The sequence below is a fragment of the Lepidochelys olivacea genome, assembly GCF_965140295.1.
Source record: "Lepidochelys olivacea isolate rLepOli2 genome assembly, chromosome: 5".
In the NCBI taxonomy this organism is placed as follows: Eukaryota; Metazoa; Chordata; order Testudines; family Cheloniidae; genus Lepidochelys; species Lepidochelys olivacea.
This window is the reverse complement of record NC_140415.1, coordinates 132,925,469-132,943,131: the sequence shown is the minus strand read 5'-3', so window position 1 is coordinate 132,943,131 and position 17,663 is coordinate 132,925,469.

The window sequence follows — 17,663 nt, the reverse complement described above, 5'->3', positions numbered from 1 at the left end:
TGCACCAGTGGATACTAACCCCAGGGTCTCAGAATGACTTTGTGGACTTAGTAGAGGCAGGAGCTACGGGGGCTCTGCCATGCTCTGCTACAGACCAGGACTCCATTGTGCTAGGTGCTGTACAAACACAGGACAAAAAGATGGTTCATGCCCTAAAGAGCTTAAATCTCTAATGCAATAAGGTTAGTAACCACACAGAGGTACACAGGCCAACCTGGCATGGTGCTGTGTAATAGTATGTTCTCATCTAGCAACTCAAAGGTGGAAACCAGCAGTTTGAGGTACTATAAAGTATAAATGCAGGAGGGCTGCTGCTAAGATTCACTGTCATTATCATGTTTCCTTGCAGTTATCGTATGAGTTACTCCTGACCTCATTTTGGACCTGATGCAAAGCACACTGCAGTTAATGGAGAGACTCCCATTGACTTTAATGGGCTTTGGTTCAGGTTCTTAACTGGTCATAAGACAAACTCCATTTTGTGATGACCTCCAAAGCAGCCTTCCTCCTTAGCACCGAAATCATTGTTATTGCTGCTTTGCATGGGGAGACCGGCTCAACAGCAAGATAACTTCCATCCCTCTCCAGAGAAACTTAAGCAACGATAAGGTTAATGATGACCAGTAATGGAACATGCCTCAGGCCAACCACTAAAGGAGAATGTACCCATGTGCAGAAGCTAGAAACCACTGATCACGGGCTATAATAAAGGGATGAGTTTAGAGAATGCAAAAATAACAGGAAAGAAGACACTCTAGAAAAACAAGTACTGTGGAATTAGAATACCGGGGTAGTATTTTACAACGCACATGTGCAAAAGTGCTTGTATATGCCCCTCACTAAGGGACAAAAATACCCAAACTGTTACATGCAAGCTGGGGTCTGCAAACGCATGTACCTATTCATGTGCATCCACCAGCTTGAATGCACATAGGGTATTTGGGCAACTAGGTCAGGCAGGGGGAAAAATGCATGAGTACTTCAGCATGTATGGATTTGAAAATGCAACCCTTCAGAGGATGTGTTGAAATCCACTGGTATAGAAAGCCGGGGGATTCTAAAAGAAATCAGAAATATGGCTCAACATACTAGATTTCCTCTGCAAAAAAGACTGCAAGGAACAAGACTCATTCCAATGTGAGTGCAATGAGGCTGGAGGAGAAGAAACACAACATGGCCATACTGTAAATGACAAGCATGGGAGACAAGTTACACAGTCAGTGAAGACTTGGAAAAAAACAGAATTAGTTAATGCTAGCCCAGGGGGAATCAGAAAGGCTTTTCGTAGGGGCGGGGGGGGGGGGGGCAGCAGCCAGCCTTGTCTGAAAGTTGCCTAGTGCTTTCTATTGTAAAAATTCTTCTGACCACATTTTGAAGATCTCTGATGCCTCCATGTTTTGCTGCAGAGCTTTGAAAATTGGCAGGCAGACCTGAGGTCAGGGAGGTGCCTTTTGTTGGCCATTCAGATTGAACCAAGTTAAGAGCAGTCCATTTTTCCCCTTATTTGTGTTGTGTTGTCTGGAAGAGTGAACTACCTGGAGCTGAGCATTGTCACCGTAACATGGAGCAGTTTGTTCGGAAGGAAGTCTGTACAGTCCAAAGGGCTACAGACATCACTGAAAAAAACCTAAATCTCCATGTCTGAAGAAAATGTCATTCCCAGAAAACATCTTTTCAATCTCCCCCTGATGCTCAGAACTGCTGTACTAGCAGCATTCATCCCCCTTGTCCTCTGATGTTTTTCATGTTCGGTCTCCACTGGAAGCTGAATATTTTTAGAACGATTGAGCAAATTCCACTGTTCAGAGGTTCGGCAAAGGTGCAAAGACCACCCGTGTGCCTTTTACAACAATTCTAACGACGCTTTGTCAGAGAAAGCACAGCAAAGGCAGCTGACAGCTGTAACTGGAGACTCGGTGTAGATACAGCCCTTGGGGGAGATGAGCGCCTCTGCTGTGAGAAGCATTGGTTTTGGTTTAGGTAAGTTAGGAGAGTAGGAAAGCTGCTGTCTGAGCACGTGTAGAGAATATCGCTGTCAATCTGATAAGCGTGCAGATCACAAGCTACATGCTGAGCATGGCTCCTGGAATGGATTCCCCTTGTGTCTCATCTCAACGGCTGATCGCTGTTGGGCATCTTGGGACTGTACTGCCCTGATGCTGGGTAGATGGGGCCAGCTCCATCAGGTCTAGCTACTGCTCTCCCTCAGCCGCTTCCAAATGGATTTTCATGAAGTGAGGGAGGAGTGTTGCAGGGGCACTGCCAGAGAGGAGGGCTCGGGCAGGGGGTTGGGCTGTTCCCTGGAGGCTTGAACTTTGAAACTGGCTGATAGGAGGAAGGGTGAAGAAGTGAATACCAGTTACCACAGCAATGCCCACGTCACGTTTCTCGGGCAACTGAGATCCCTGAGGTGTGGGCGGCAGTTAGCGATTGTAATTGTTTCTGAAAAACAAAAAATGCTCTTTCTCTTGAGCTACCGTTTGCAACGACACTTAAGACAAATTGGCAGAGTCCAATTCCGGCTGGCAGGAAGCCGGGTGCTGTGGCAGGCTGATTAGGCTGTGTGGGCACAAAGAGGCTTGGGACTGAAATGCAGGTAGAGTGAAATCGCTTGGGGGCTGGTTTTCTTTGCTGCTTTTCTATAATTTCTCTTTAGACTGAGTGGAATGAGGCCCCTGGTTGGGTCAACTGTGGGGACTGAACCTGCGACCTGTGGATTTAAACTCAGGAGTGGCTACTGCTTGAACTAAATGACCCAGCGCTGGGGGGAAGCGGCGGGGCTATAAGACAGCTGCTTGTTAGTCAGTCTGCCCTTGGAAGCATACACAGACAAGGTGGGTGAGGTAATATCTTTTACTGGCCAACTTCAGTTGGTGAGAGAGACAAGCTTTTGAGCCACAAAGAGCTCTTCTGCAGGGCTGGGAAAGGCACTCGGAGTGGCACAGCTAAATAAAGGTGGAACAGATTGTTTAGCATCAGTAGTTAACACACATTTCAAAGGGACCGTTCAAGGTGAAGTGGCCCATTAACCCCTCTCCAGTCATATTTCAGTCAAATACCCCCTGACAAATTGCCCTAGAGAACCTGCTTTGGTACAGAAATGCCCCCTGCCCCCCACTAATCGCACACCCCTAGTTGTCCCCACATCGGAACCCGTATGGGGTATCATCAAACAACTACAACCCATAGTCGATGGGGACCCCATCCTGAAAGAAATATTTCCTGAACCCCCTCTTCTGGCCTGCAAACAATCGCCCAACCTCTCCAAGCTCATCATCAGAAGCAAGCTCCCCACAGATCAGGACACACCAACTCAAAGAGGCACCAGACCTTGCCAGAAACAACAGATGCAAAACCTGGAGACAGATTTCCACTGCTACAACTATCAACACCCCCACAACACACCTTTCAGGATCCCTGGGTCCTACACATGCCTATCTCAACATGTAGTGTACCTCCTCCAGTGCACTAAATGCCCCAACAACAACTATGTGGGTGAAACGAGACATCACTATGCTCTTGAACGAAAACGATAAAAGACAAAAACACCCTGTCACCTGTGGAGGAACACTTCTCACAAAGTGATCACTCTCAGTCCTCATCCTCAAAGGAACCCCACCCCCCGTTTCTTCCCCCCCACCACTTCCTTCCTATGACTGGAGCGGGTTAACAGGCCACTTCACCTTGAATGGTCCTTTGAAATATGTTAACTACTTACAAGATAGAACAGACTGTTTAGTACGTTTGGCTGACACTCTGGGGCCAGATCTACACAACCAATTTGCATCAGTATAACTATGCTGCTTAGGAGCATGAAAAATCCACATCCCTGAGCACCATAGTTAGACTGACCTAACCCCCAGTGTAGACTGTGCTATGCCAGTGGGAGAGCTCCTCCTGTCGACATAGCTACAACCTCTTGCAAAGGTGGATTAATTACATCGAGGGGAGAAGCTCTCCCATTGGTGTAGTAGCGTTTTTCACTAAAGCGTAAGTGTAGACCTGCCCTCTGTAAGCTTCCTGCCCTGAAGAAGAGCTCTGTGTGGCTTGAACGCTTGTCTCTCTCACCAATATAAAAGATACTACCTCACTGTGATGAAATATGCCCCTGTATTCACACCCTACCCACGATTGTAGTAATGTTTGTACAAAATATGCCTTGTAAGGTATCATCTGAAAACTAATAACTCACTGGTCAATAATATCATGGTGAAATGTATGTAACAACATTATATGTAAAGTTATGAACATAAGCTGACATCATGACTGAAGCGTGTTTACCAGATAAGTCTGGGACATGAGTAAACCTGTTTCTCAAAGACAAAGGACAAGTGGACGCCCCAGCCAGGTGTCATCAAAGCTGATGGGCCATCACCTATCAAGTGGCCATTCTTTGGCATGGAATGGGGAAAGCAAGAGACAAGGCATACACAGGTGAAAAAAACCAGCGTGAAACTTCTCTCTCACCAGACTCCATGGCTCCTTGTTCTTTCCATCTGAGAGCTTTATCTAGGGGTCACTCTCAGGAAAATGCCTTTCAAAGGGTGACTGAACTATAAAAGTGAGGGGCAAAACACCCCAAGTTCTCTCTCCCTACCCCCCTCTCTCTTTTCACCTAAAAGGATGAAAGAAACAGCCATTTGACTTCGGGAGCAGATCCTGGCCTGAGAGTTTGGGCATCAGTGTTACTGAAAACATGTGGGAAGGGAGTTCACCTTGAACCAAGCCTAGTTTGTTAAGTTTAGAAAGTATTTTATATTTATTTTTCTTGTAACCATTTCTGACTTCTGACCTCATTACTTCTACTCACCTGAAACCCACCTCTTTATAGTTAAATACATTTGTTTTATTCTGTAATCAAAACTAATCCAATGTTGTGAACTGTGTGGGTTAGTCCATTTAGGGTGGCAAATTGTTGCATCTTGAGCCCCTTAGTGGTGAAATGGACCTAATATATCTGAACCATCCAGGAGAGGGCTGGACAGTGCAGAACACGATTTGGGGATAAGACCTGGGAGTGGGCTGGCGTCACCCTGCACATAATAACTCAGGCTGGTGGAAGCCAGAGCGTGACTGGTGTGTTGCTGACAGGCTGATGGCCCATGGCTGGGGCTATACACAGACACTCAGGGTGACCTGCAGGCTGTTTGTGAGGGGCCCAGGTTGGGAGCTACAGCAGAAAACCATTGCGAGGCAACCAACGTCGCAGGGCAGGGGTGACCCAGCCCCTCACTGGTCTGGATTGCACCCCAGAATCTCGTACTCACCCACCTTGTCTCTAAAATATCCTGGGACCCACAGGGCTCCAACAACACTACAGAATTTTCTGTAGTATCTGGCTGATGAATCTTGCCCATATGCTCAGGGTTTAGCTGATCGCCATATTTGGGGTCGGGAAGGAATTTTCCTTCAGGGCAGATTGGAAGAGGCCCTGGAGGTTTTTCGCCTTCCTCTGTAGCATGGGGCACGGGTCACTTGCTGGAGGATTCTCTGCTCCTTGAGGTCTTCAAACTACAATTTGAGGACTTCAATAGCACAGATATAGGTGTGAGGTCTTTTTTAGGAGTGGTGGGTGAAATTCTGTGGCCTGCATTGTGCAGGAGGTCAGACTAGATGATCATAATGGTCCCTTCTGGCCTAAATATCTATGAATCTATGAATCTAAACACTGCATAGAATTTGAAGCTTACAGCAATCCTTCTAGGGAAGCTTTCCCGCTCAGTCCCCATGAAGATGTAGGGCAGTTGCTTCATTCTCAAGGCATCTACCTGCCCCTCAGTGTTGGCAGCAGTTGCTCTATAATGTTTGTGCATAGCTTGTTAATCTTTGACCTTGTTTTTGTTAGGGCTTGTCTACATAGGGTTGCTCAGGGAAGTTAAGACAAATTAACGAAAGATGTAAAGTTACCCCTGTGTGAATGCTCTCATTCAGGAGCAAAGTGGTTTGACTTCACTTAAGCTTCCCTGTATGGGCTTGTCTTCACGTATCAATGAGAGCTTAAGGCACAGCAACCTAAGGCTGCTCTACTTCTGAAGGAGATCGTCCACATGGGTATTGTGTGCTTTAACTTTGCACCTTTAGCTCAATCATCTTCACTTCCCTGAGTGTGCTGGTGTAGATGAGCCCTTAGCGGAACTGGCTGCTTTCAGCCTCCACCCTGCATGTGCTTCATCGGAGAGCGCTTGAGTGTCCCGAGTGTACCATGGGAAACAGCAGACCCCCTTTCCCACGGTCACCACACCACTGGCCTTGCTGACACTGGCTCCCCTGCCTCAGCCTAGCAGAAGGCTCTAGAAGTGGGACACCGGATGGCCATGACAGGCCATTGACCTCAAAAAGAGCCTGAGCACTTGGCCCAAGAAGGACGTGGGCGCTTTGGAGGGACAGGGAGCCAGGCCCTGACATTCAGCACGTGGGTGTTGGGTGGGAGGGCAGAATGGTACATGGAGAGCGGAGAATCGATTGATCTGTGCCGGGAAGGGGGAAGGAGCTCTGGCACCGGTGCCTGGCAGGCCGAGGTACTTCAGCACTGGCATTAGCATCCAGGGCTTGGGCCATTCACCTGCCTCCGAGGTCTGCTGCCTCAGCAAGGCGTGAAGCCTAGCAGTGCGGTGAACCTGTCTGGGCACCTGGTTGATCTCTAAAGCTAGTCACCCCAGAGCACTGGGCCCTTCCCAGATGAAGGTCATTACAAGTTCCAGGTGGGCTTTCCAACATAGCCAGAGTTGGCCTCTTTCTGTTCCCACTGAAGTCAGTGGGAGTTTTACTTTTGATTTCTTTGGGCTCGGAGTTAGGACACCTTGAGTGTTTAAATTGTAAACTCTCTTGGGTAGGGACCTTGTCTACACATTCATCTGGATCAATTAAATAGTAATAAATAATAATCTGTGAGCTGCAGGGCTTTTGGGAACCAGTATCTTTTTCATGCAAACATCAGGGCCTATTTTATGAGCCCTGGGGATGGCTTTACTTGCATTTGTACTTGGCTTTGAATCACAAATGTGATCAATTCAAGGAGTTGTGTCTGACTCATGAAAGCTGTCTAATGACTTGAAACTGACGGGTTTAAATATCAGCTTGAATTTCTATCTCTTGATTCAAGTATTTAGAAGTCTAAAAAAACCCTGAGACCAGGGTCTCAGCTGGTGTAAAAAACTCTCGCTCCAGTGGTCAGATGAAGGACATGAAAGTCAGTGGAGCTATGCCAGTTCATACCAGCTGATTAAGAATAGGCTCATTTCTGTGCCAGGTCTGGAAACACTCCCCAATATTTTTGTGCTGCCCCCCTTCTTTTCTAAGTGGATTGTATTTTGCAAGAGCCCCCAGAAAGGATTGCTGTCCAATTGCTAACAGGTCTGATTTTTCTGTAGGACTGGTTTAGGACTGTAGGATCTAACATAAATAATTCTTTCTCCTCTTTGTCTGTTCAGGTCACTTCCAATTAAAGGGTAATCTTCCTTCTGTCTTTCCCCAGCAAGTACCCTTAGGCCCAAATGCATTTCTGCAATTCCAGACACATCACATCTCAAGGAAGAAGGCTGGCATCATTGTTATCATTCTTGCCAAGGTCTATGAGAGAGATGAAGAAGTTGTAAAATTCTTTAGTTACTGGTATTTCTAGCTCATTGTTAGCAGGGTCATACTATCAGACCCTGGTGAGGTAGGAATCAATTATCTCGCTTCACTTATCAGTAGTAATTACAGCCATCACTGTTGCTGTATCTGAATGCATAATGCTCCTCAGTGCTCCTAGCCTCCTAATGCTCTGTGCAGTAGGGAAGTGCTATTATTCCCATGGTACAACAGGGAAACTGAGGCACAGCTAGGATAATTCACTTGCCAATGGTAACATAGGAAGTCTGTGGCAGAGCAGAGAATTGACCCTCACCCTACCAAACCCCACGTTAACACCCTAATCACTGGACCATCCTTCCTCTCTAGCTGAAATTTTCAAAGCCACCTAACATAGCTGGGGGCCCACTTCTCACTGGTAGATTGGGTATTCATAGATATTAAGGTCAGAAGGGACCATTATGATCATCTACTCTGACCTCCTGCACAATGCAGGCCACCGAATCTCACCCACCCATTCCTGCAATAAACTTCTCACCTATGTCTGAGCTACTGAAGTCCTCAAATCATGGTTTAAAGACTTCAAGGTGCAGAGAATCCTCCAGCAAGTGACCCGTGCCCCATGCTGCAGAGGAAGGCGAAAACCCCCAGGACCTCTTCCAATCTACCCTGGAGGAAAATTCCTTCCCGACCCCAAATATGGCCATCAGCTGAACCCTGAGCATGTGGGCAAGATTCACCAGCCAGGTACCCAGGAAAGAATTCTCTGTAATAACTCAGATCCCACCCCATTTAACATCCCATCACAGGCTATTGGGCCTATTTATCATGAATAGTTAAAGATCAATTAATTGCCAAAATCATGTTATCCCATCATACCTTCTCCTCCATAAACTTATTGAGTTTAATCTTGAAGCCAGATAGGTCTTTTGCCCCCACTGCTTCCCTTGGAAGGCTGTTCCAGAACTTCACTCCTCTGATGGTTAGAAACCTTCATCGAATTTTCAAGTCTAAACTTCCTGATGGCCAGTTTATATCCATTTGTTCTTGTGTCCACATTGGTACTGAGCTTAAATAATTCCTCTTCCTCTCTGGTATTTATCTCTCTGATATATTTATAGAGAGCAATCATATTTCCCCTCAACCTTCTTTCGGTTAGGCTAAACAAGCCAAGCTGTTTGAGTCTCCTTTCATAAGACAGGTTTTCCATTCCTGGGATCATCCTAGTAGCCCTTCTCTGTACCTGTTCCAGTTTGAATTCATCCTTCTTACACATGGGAGACCAGAACTGCACACAATATTCTGGATGAGGTCTCACCAGTGCCTTGTATAACGGTACTAATACCTCCTTATCTCTACTGGAAATACCTCTCCTGATGCGTCCCAAGACTGCATTAACTTTTTTCAAGGCCACATCACATTGGCGGCTCATAGTCATATTCAGATCCTCTAGGCAGTTTTGAATATCTCCGACTAAACTAACAACATTTGGTGTTTGAGCCATGGATTCCTGATTGGTGCCTGGGGCTTGCTGAGTTCTGAACGGTTACTAGCTGAGATATGTCGCGTGTCCGTCTCCGTGCAAAAATGACAAATGCATTTCACTGCAAGTGGCCCACCAGTATTGGTCCATTATTAATAGCGGTTTGTATTATGTATTGCTTAAAGGCCGCAGCCAAGATCTGTGCTAGACGCTGTGCAAACACACAGGGGGAGACAGCCCAGGCCCCAAGAAGCTTTCAGTCTGGACTCTGCTCAGTGAAGATTTAGGTATGTGCTTAACTTTATCCACATGTTCCGTCTCATCGGGTGAAATTCTGACCCCACTGACATCAGTGGGAGTTTTGCCATTGATTCCAATTTCAACCACTGACTTCAGTGCGACTACTTGCAGTGCATAAAGTTAAGCATATGCACAAATCTTTGCGAGACCAGGACTAAATAGGCCGGACAGATAATGACAGGGAGGGGAAACAGGCACAGAGAATTAAAGTGATGCCCACGGCCTGAGCAGTATTATTTGTATTTCTTCAATCATCTTTCTACTTGGACCAAGAGTTCTTCCCTCTAAATGCACTCCTGTATTGGGAAGGGGAGTTGGGCATAGCATGCCAAGCTTCTTACCCTGGCCAGCTGAGAACAGGGGAACATTGCTCAGGAAATGTGAGCACCAGCCCTGGTTTTTCCAGTGTAAATAATAGCTCGACATTTGCCAAACCTCCCTATTAATTTTACTTTGTATCCCCATTTGGTTTCAATATAAAATAGTGAAGTCATTCTGCGATTCATTTTGAAGCTTTTATATACATGTTTAAAGATAAAAGTCATTAAGGATAGAGGTACCCTGATAGTAAAATATCTAAAGAGGGGGGTTTCAGTGATAAAAGGAAACAAGTAATAGTTACAGATTTTTAAAGCCAAAAGGGAGCAGTTTGGTCAGCAATTGGAAGCAGTGTGGCCGACTGGATAGTGCTTGGGACTGGAACATAGGAGCCGTGGGCTCTATTCCCTCTGCTGCCACTGGCCTGCTGGGTGACTTTGTATGACTCATTTCACCTCTCTGTGACTCAGTTTCTCCACCTGCAAAATGGGAATAATGATCCCGACCTCCTGGGTAAAGTGCTTGGAGGCCCCTAACTGGACAGTGCTGTGTAAGAGCAATGGAGGATTATCTAGTCTGACTTCCTCTTGGTGCAGGCCACAGAATTTTCACCTAGTGATTCCTCCGTCCAGCCTTGTAGCTTGTGCTTGACCTACAGCATCTTTTAGAAATGCCTGAGCAATCTTGATTTGAAGGCTCCAAATGATGGAGAATCCACCACACTTCTAGGTAAGTTATTTCCATGGTTAATTATCCTTGCTGTTAAACATTCATGCTTTATTTCCAGCTACATTACATCTGCCAGCAATGTCCCAGTGAAGAAACGCCCATGGTATAAATAAGCCATTAGTCCTGTTACCAAAACTAGCATCAGAATTCAAAACCAAATGGAAGTTTAGTGAAAGAGCCCAATGCCATGGCCCTGTAATTCATTCCGGGAAGAGCTGGGGTGAATCTAATGGTTCTCTATAAATATATTTTAGAGTAGCAGCCGTGTTAGTCTGTATTCACTAAAAGAAAAGGAGTACTTGTGGCACCTTAGAGACAAACCAATTTATTTGAGCATAAGCTTTTGTGAGCTACAGCTAAATAACTAGAGGAGGGCATCTTCCGGGTTTAGGACCTGGTCCTGCAAGCAGAAAGGCATGCACATGTGAGTAGTCCTGTTAGGTCCAAGAGGACAACCTTGCCTGAGTAAGCTGTGCACGTCCTTAAATGCTGCAGGATTGGAGCCCTACTGTATGCTCCCGCCATGCTGGATCTTCCTTCTGGCTGGGCCCACTATCTGCAGTACTTCTGCTACAGCAGCCGTTTATGATCGTTGTTATTTCTATTATAGCGGTGCCCTGAGGCCCCAGACAGGGAGCAGGGCCCCCCTGTACAAATGTAGCCAAGAGCCCTGCCCTCAAAATCTTACTCTCCAGGTTGCAAGGCTGTGCTCCATTTAAGGCAGACTTGGAGGACGGCTTTCCTGCTTTAGGCCCCTCTTTTTGCAGAGCTTAGTCTCTCTGGAGCCACTGATCTCTCTTCTGCAGATGTCTGCCTGCTGTGGCTCTCGGTCCCACAATGCCCCAGGGCTCTATATGTGATTAGACTCAGGCTCTCCCCCCGTGACTTCTCGATGCAGGGTCCTACTGCCTACAACCTTCTAGCTGCTTTGTGGGTGTTAGTTTCCCAGTCAGGACCCCCTGCTTCTTGTCCCAGTTGTCCTGGAGGCAGAACCTGGCCTAGGTCCTTTTCCTGGCCTCTCACCGTCCAGTTTCTCCTGCCCACTGTAGCTGCTGTCCCCTAACCTATTCAAGGGTATATGTCTGGTTCTCCACTAGTCTTCTGGCTCCTGCCCACAGCACAGTCCTGCCCTTTGGATTATTCCATTGGAGTACAGGTTGTTCAGGGATGAATCTCTTCCAGATTTGACTCCTTCCAAAACCCCATTCCTGATTCCCAGTTCCCTCCAAAATCCTGTTCCCCACCACCACACAGCTGCCTCAGCATCCCTTCCAACAGCTTGCTTCTGAGGAGGAGTATGAGGAATTCCCTCACTTCTGCTCCCACTGCTTGGGATTATTTCTTACTGTGTAAAAATGTCCCGCCCTGGAGCTGCACAATCCTCTGCAGCTCTGCTCTGCAGATCACACTGAATTCAGACCAGGCCTGGGAGAGTGAGTGAGAGGACTCTGAGTCCCAGGTCCCCAGAGGTATTTTGGCTCCTAACTCACATTGATTTCAATAGGAGTTAGGCACCTAAATAACCTGTGAAGCTCTGGGCCTGAGTGATCAAATGTAAGGCAGAGAGTACAGGGGAGCGATGACTGAGCGGGGTGAATGGGCTGGTAGTGAGCAGAGTTGGGTTAGAATCAGGGGAACGGGGGCAGCAGGAGAATGCCAATGAGAACAAATGAGGGCTCCTGTGACCCTCACCTGACAGCTGTTAAAAGTCTGTGACTCACCTTTCTGAGCCCATGGCAAATTACCAGCATCAGTAACACAAAAGCCGACGTCCTGGGAAATGCCATTCATGACAGGGAAATGAATCCCACAGCCTTATAAGTTTCCCACATTATTGTTTTAGTTTTATTGTGGAGTATTAAGGAGGAGAAGAAGCAGCCCGATGCAACTTGATGTTATTTTGGGGGAAATTGTGGCTTTTGTTGCTATCCAGCCACTGCTTTTGAGTCTGACCCATCATTAGGCTTTGGGAGGTGTTGTAGGGTCAGATCTCAGATGTACTTAGCACCACAGTCCGAGCCTGATTCTCCAAAGAGCTCCGCTCCCATTTAGGCACAGAAATAAGACCCAGCAGTTCCCTTTATTCCCAATGGGAAGCCAGCACTTCCGGAAGAGTGGCCCATTGTTCCTTCCTTTGGATTGGAGATCTGGAGGTGGAGCCAGGACAGTGGCGGGAGCTGAGAACTCCCGTTATGCATTGGCTTTCACACCAGTTAGCAGCCGGCTCTGCTCAGGAGCACGGGGAGCCATTTTTGCCATGTGGCACAGCAGAGAAGAGAGACGGGTATATGTGGAGCTCCAAACTAACATCAGCCGCTTCACATGAAATCTTAATTCCTTCTTCCCTGACAGGGTTTCTGTTTAAGGGGGAACTGAAAGAAATAGTGGCCACCTTGTATTAGGAATGCAATTCTTGATCTTGGAGGAAGGGGGGCCCCTTGTGAAATGGGTAGCATTCATGCCCTGTGTTTGCGCCACAGAAAAATTGAGAATTTAACATTCTTTCCAAGGAAATGAGTGGGGGGCGTGCGGGGAACCACAATGCATTTTACACCGTTCTAATCCTGAGCTGCAGCTTTAAGCTAAATACCTTGCTTCATCGCTATTTATTTTGTTAAGCAGTGAGCAAGCAAAAGTCTAACAGCTGAACTGATGTGCCTGAAAGACTCCTGGCAGGCAATCCATCAAGCAAGTATTGATTAGAGCTGCCGCAGCAGCCATTTTGCACAGTAAGCCCTTTATTCTTTACTCTGATAAATGCTCGCTCAGAGGTAAATTAGCTGAGGGTGTCCTTCCCTTCATGTGGTGGGGCTGAATGAGCCTCTGATTCCCCAACAACAGAATTAAAGCCAATGAGTGGAACCACAGCCAAAGCCTCTAGTGCTCCAGAAAAGGGGAAGGGACCCAAGAAATAAAACCTATACAAATGCCTTGGCATTGTATGACTGAGCAATTCCCTGATGAGACTGAAAGCTCCTAAGGGGAATAGCCAAGGGATGCATTGATAGAGGTGGTACTCTCCCAAGCTCCCCTCCCACTTTCATAGCTTCCTAGGTTTTAAGGCCAGCATGAACCATTCGCTCATGTAGTCTTCATAACACTGGCCATTACATTTCAATTACCCCTGTGCTGAGCCCAATAATGTGTGTTTGGCTAAAGACTATCTTCCCAAAAGACATCTAGTCTTGGGTACCTCTGCTGGATTCCTGGAGCTTGGCTCCTCCTTAGTGGGAATGGAGGCTCACTGGGGTTGGCTTCTTTCTCCCAGTCACCACTCATCCCCCCCGACTCCTGGCACCAAAATGAGACATCACTTGCGGTGGAGTGAGCACATCTGCAAGCTGCGATACTTCCTCTCTTCCTTGCTTTTCTGAGCAGGGAACTAGGCAACATTTAAACTGCTATCACTGGACAGCTGGCTTTTCACCTTGGTGACATGAATGAGGCACTCACATCCTCTAACTACATTTTCAGGCTCTCCACCGACCTGCACAACCGCGAAGGCTCAGATGCTGGAGGCCATGGCAGCTGCACGGAAGAGATGCTGGAATGCTTTTTCACTACATGTCCCCCAGTTACAGCCTCGGGGGCAGCTATGAGACGGTGGATACAAAAGAGTATTCTATTTTTATTAACATCCCCTGCAGATAGAGAAAAAGAAACCAACGTCAGGCCTGCTTTGTGCTTTCTTCTTTCTTCTTCTGCTTTCTTCTTGTGGCCCTTCAATTGCAAAAGGAACCTCAGGCGAATGGGATTGGGAATACTGCCAAATTAATAACACACGGTCACTTCCCAGTGTCAATGAGTGGGAGAGCTGCATCTCGCTTTATTGTTGTCAGGTTTTCCTGGGTAGCTGGAGTTGGGGTTCCCTTATTTCCTCCAGGCCAGGGGGGCAAAGTGGGAAATTCTTTGTTGATATTTTGATCATTAAAAACAAAGAGTTACGGGGCCGCGGGGGTGGGGGAGCGAGGGAACTAGCAGGGAAACATGAAGGGGGTTGTTTCGGTGAAACAAACAAGAGGTGGAAGCTAAGTACTCTACAATTAGTCTCCAGGGCCTAGGTGGGATAGCTCAGATGGGAGTCCTGCTCAAAGCCAAGTCCTGGAATAAATCCGGCTGGTTGAAAAGAGTAATAATCGTCCAACTTGGTATTGTCAAACTGTTAATGGGTTTTTCAGGAGAAGCGGCACCATATGTTTGGATGCCTAAGAAGACGTCTGAGTTATTTCTGCCCTGCTTCATTTCGCTGAATGAGATGGGTTGATGGCCCTTATTTCCCATGCTACAGTTGTAGCAGCGGGCCATGACCCATTGCCTCAGTGTCAACCCATGTCTAGATACTTTTCTCAAGGTCCAGTGCTTGCACCAGAATTAAACCTTTCTTATGTCCCCTGTGGCACAAAATACCAAGCATGTGTGGTGGGAAATGATCAGTGGAGCTGACATTTGGTTATGTGCAATGGACAGGTGCGTTACCATCTAGTTGTATTACAGTGGCAGCCACAGGCCCCAACCAAAATCAGGTTATAATAGAAATATCTCTAGTGCAGCAGTTCTCAAACTGTGGGTCGTGACCTCATTTGAATGGGGTCACCAAGGTTGGCTTCGACTTGCTGGGGCCCAGGGCTGAAGCTCCAGGGCTTCAGCTCTGGGTGGTGGGGCTCAGGCTACAGGCCCCTTGCCTGGGACTGAAGCCCTTGGGCTTAATCTTTGCCCCCCATCCCCTGTCTGAAGTGGTGGAGCTTGGGCTTTGGCCCCTGCACCTGGGTTGGTGGGACTCAGGCGGGCTCAGGCTTTGGTTCTCCCTCCTGGGGTCGTACAGTAATTTTTGTTGTCACAAGGGGGTCACGATGCAATGAAGTTTGAGAACCCCTGCTCTCGTGTAAGGTCTGTCAGTGATAGAAGGAAGCAAGAATTATTCATTGATTTAAGGCCAGAAGGGACAATTCTGACCCAGTCTGAGAGGCAGTGTGGTCTAGTAGCTCTCTGGAAAGACACTCAGCAGACCTGGATTCTATTCCTAGCTCTGCCACTGGCTTGCTGGCCTACCTTGTGCAAGTTCTTTCACTGCTCTGTTCCTCAGTTTCCCTATCTATAAGACAGGGGAAATGATGCGACCCTCCTGTGTAAAACACTTTGAGCTCTATGAAAGAAAAGTGCTATTGTAATTATTTATTACTGCGCTGGACAATGTATATACACATAGTAAGAGACAGTCCCTGCCCCAAAGAAAGGGAGAAACTGAGGCACACAGAGGTGAAGTGACTTGCCCAATGTCACACAGCATGTCAGCGGCAGAGCTCTGAAAAGAACCAAAGTGACCTGAGTCCCAGTCCAGTGCCCTATTCACTGTCTTAGGCTTTTCTATTTATGGGCAGCATATCCTTGATATGTAGCAATTAATTCTTCCCCCGTCTCCATTAAAATTAGTTAAACGCTGGCAAATCAATAGCACGTTCCTAAACTGGGCAAGCTTATCAAGCGTTTCTCTATGTGCAGTGCTGTATTTGGCTATGTTGGAAGATGTAGCGATACAACACACTAAGAGGCTACCCAATAAAGTGACACACCAAAAAACTTTCCCTATGGACCAGGGCCAGCTGTACTGTGACCAATACTCAGACTCTGAGCCAGTCGCTGGGAAGAATTGCCAACAGACGGCTGGCAGGAGGCATGGTTTAAAAGACACAGGAGAAGTTCTGCGCTTGAGCTAGACAGCAGCGTGGTCTTGGGGGTACAAATGGGCGGAATACAGCAAACAGTACCATAAATATCCATGGCATATTGCAGAACACAGATAAGATTTATTCCCTGCCTTAAGGGACATACAAGCCAAATAAATCAACACCCAGCTTGGTTATTTATTCTGAATATCAGGACCTATTGTAATTCAGACAAATAGCCTCATTATGTTCTGATTAAAACATGTCCAGTGAAAAGCTGGTTCCTCCCAGCCTGCAGAAAGGTCCCTTATTACAACATGGGGAAATATATGACTCTTTCTAGAGCACGACTCTGCCCATAGAAGCCTCAGTTTAGGAAGCGATCCAAGGTCCAAGTCTGGCCCTCACGACCATGTCTTTCATGTCACAGCAGCCCTGGGAGGTGGGGAAGTGCTGTTATCCCTGTTGTACAGATGGGGAACTGAGATTCATGAAGGCAAAGTGACTTCCCCGACGAAGTCTGTCGCAGAGCAAAGAATTGAACCCAAATCTGCCAAGTCCTAGCCTCTCCCGCTCACCATTGGGCCAGCCTGCCTCTCTTTAAAAGCCCCTTTAAGCATGTGCTTCAGTTCCAGTGATGTCAATAAAATAAGAGCCACTGGCTTCAGTGGTTCTTGAGCCTCTCTTTAAGGCCGAGATCTGCCAAGATATTTGGTGCCTAACTCCCATTGCCTAAATGCATTTTGAGGATCTGCATTGAAGTGCTGTCGTGCATCAAGGCCAGAATGAAATATAGTTTTACGGTTAGAAATGTCCACGCTTTCTTTTTGTTGTTGTTTTTTTTTCCTTCTGTAATTAATGATCCCAGGAACAGGGGGTGGAGAGAGTGCAAATGCACCTGTAAAGATGTTCTGAATCTCTGAGCCATTTAAACTACTGATAACAGCAATCTCTCCTACCTTATTAATGTCTGCAGTGTCTGGTCTCACCAAATAGTAATGGGGACTTCACCTGTCTACGTTAATTGAATTAAATGGTCGGTTTACTAACCTGCAATGACGAATGCCTGAATTTAAAGGCTCTGGACCAGAACCTCAGCTGATGTAAGTCAGTGTAGCCCAAATGACTTGAATGCTGATTTACACCAGCTGAGGATCTGCCCCCTCCTTCCTTATCCTGTTATAAACTTCAGGATTGGCTTCATCTTTATCCAGTGAGGCAACATGTGGAGTGCACGCTCTGCGGGATACTTGTGCATTGAGACCTCTCAATAGGGCCAGAGGAAGGAAACCCAGGACCTGGGACCCCAGGGCTCTGCCCAGTGCTGTGATCCCACCCCTGTGCCGTGGCCCTGCTTCTTTTTGGGGTGCTAGTTGGCCGGGGCGACCTGCACATCAGCTGTTTGCTGGGCAGATTGTGGCCCACCACCACTGCTCTGTGGGCATGCTGGGACCCATCCTTCCTGCACCGACACCCCTGGCCTTTAGGCCGGGCCACAGTGGGTCCCAGAGGAGGGAAGCTTCACCACCCATCCACCCACATAAAGGACTTTGCCAGGGTGTGTGTGAGGGGGACTCTGCTGACTGCACCTGTGATAA